The sequence below is a fragment of the Penaeus chinensis genome, chromosome 13 (assembly GCF_019202785.1).
Source record: "Penaeus chinensis breed Huanghai No. 1 chromosome 13, ASM1920278v2, whole genome shotgun sequence".
NCBI lineage: Eukaryota > Metazoa > Arthropoda > Malacostraca > Decapoda > Penaeidae > Penaeus > Penaeus chinensis.
The window spans coordinates 23,763,573-23,765,656 of NC_061831.1; the positions used below are offsets into that span (position 1 = coordinate 23,763,573).

Below are 2,084 nucleotides of genomic sequence, written 5' to 3' on the forward strand. Positions count from 1 at the left end.
TATTGTGTAATAAAGTTTATACATATGTGAATCTGAATTATTTTCCTCGTTTCTAAAGAGCGGATATTGATATTAGTGTTTTCTTTTTTTTCTTTTTTTCTTTGGTGTGTGTGCATGTGTCGTTTTCCCTTTTCTATATAACATATATGTATATTTTTTTCTGTATTGAACCTTTTATTATAAAGAATGGCTACAAGATTAATAATAATAATAATAATAGTGATAATATTAATGATAATAATAATAGTAATAATAATAATAAGGATTCAGTGATAAGCGCAAATTAGGGTTTGAATCACAATAAATGATAAATATCGAAAGTACATATAAATATATCAATATATCGATTATATTCTTTTTATAAGTCTTATGATCTCACAATTAATAAATAAGACAGAGATGTGTTCACCGTTGTGTTTTTTTCTTTCTTTCATCATAGGTACAAATTGTAATTTCCTTTCGTATTTCCTAATGAGAATTATCGAGAAAAATTCTTGATGGTGATCTTATTAAGTGAACTAAACATGGATATCTTGTACAGGCAAGATAAATCATCAATGAACTGCTTTGAACTATCGAAAAGTTTGTTTTTACTATTGTTCTAATTAGATTGTGCTGTTTTTTTAGATAATTTTACAAATGTTTTTGTTGTTTCGCGCCGAAGGCTGGGGGAGAGATTGTGCAATCGTCCGCTTTTATTGGTTAATTGGTTGGTTTCTTGGTTAACGGGCTGTTTCCTGCTTGGTTAAGTGGTTCCTTAAGTAACTGGTTGGTCTCTTGGTTACCTGGTTGTTTTCCTTATTAAATGTGTGGTTTCTTATTTTTGTCTGGGTTAATTGGTCAATTTCTTGGCAAACTGTTTTCCTGCTTCCTTGCGCAATTGGTTGGTTTCTTGTTTAACTAGTTTCCTAGTTTCCTACTAGATCACTAGTAGTTGCTTACGCGACTAACTTGGTGGTTTCTTTATTCAATGGTTGATTTTGTGGTCAACTATTTCTTGATTACTGGACTGATTAGCTAGTTTCTTGGTTCGCTCGTTGCTAGGATAATTGGTTGTAATCTATTACCCCATTTCACGGTCAGCTGATTGGTTTCTTGAATGGTAGCAGGAGGTGAATGAGCGAGTAAAGAATGAATGAAATGGATAACGTGTTTAGTGTAAATTGAGAGCAACTTGTAAGGAGAGTTGTTTAAGGGAATGGCCATGGTATTTGGGGCGCAGGGGGGCATCTGAAGACGTCTGGCGAGGGGGAAATGGACGGGGGGAAGATTAAACAGATGTCATGCACGTGTGGGAGCCATAAGGAGGGAGAATAAATTGAAGAAATATGGAAGAGAGTCGACGAAAGGTGACGGACGAATCAAAGAAAACGTAGGATGGCAGAGTAAAGGGGGGGTGACTGATGTATTTTATCTAAGAAGGAAAATAATAATTATAAATGGATATGCAAACGAGAAGGAAAAGAAAAGCCTAAAGAGGTTTATTTGCTTGGATGGTAGACTTGGCAGAAAAGGGTATAGAAGTCAATAATATGAAATTGAAGATGGCGACCAAGTATAAAGTCCGGGAATAGTTATCATTATTATCATTACTATTCTTGTTGTTATTATTATTGTTGCTGCTGTTGTTATATTATTAGTATAATCATTATCATTATCATTACTTGTATTATTGTTGTTATAATTATCAACGTTGTTATTTTTATTACTATTATCATTATTATTATTACCATTATTATTATTGACATTATCATTGTTGATGTTGTTTATATGCTTATTCTTATTCTTATTCTTATTCTTAATGTTATTACTGTATTACTGTTACTATTGTGATTATTATTATTATTATTATCATTATTATTACTATCATAATTATTATTATTATTATTATTATCATAATTATTATTATTATTATTAATATTATTATTACTGTTGTTGTTGTTGTTGTTGCTGTAGTTGCTATTATCATTATTATGATCATTACTTTTATTATTCTCATTACTATTATTATCATCATCATCATCATTACTGGCATTATCATTATCATTATTATCATTATTATTATTATTATTATTACTCTTATC

At 30.3% G+C, this 2,084-nt stretch overlaps 1 long non-coding RNA gene across 4 annotated transcripts in view; it reads left to right on the forward strand.

Moving 5' to 3' along the window:
- LOC125031721 overlaps positions 1 to 27 on the forward strand; it is a 60,165-nt gene extending 60,138 nt beyond the window's left edge. For all 4 annotated transcript variants that reach the window (XR_007115507.1, XR_007115504.1, XR_007115506.1 and 1 more), the window contains one exon: positions 1 to 27. This exon is cut by the window's left edge and continues 147 nt beyond it. This is a non-coding gene — a long non-coding RNA (uncharacterized LOC125031721).
- Positions 28 to 2,084: the final 2,057 nt, after the last annotated feature.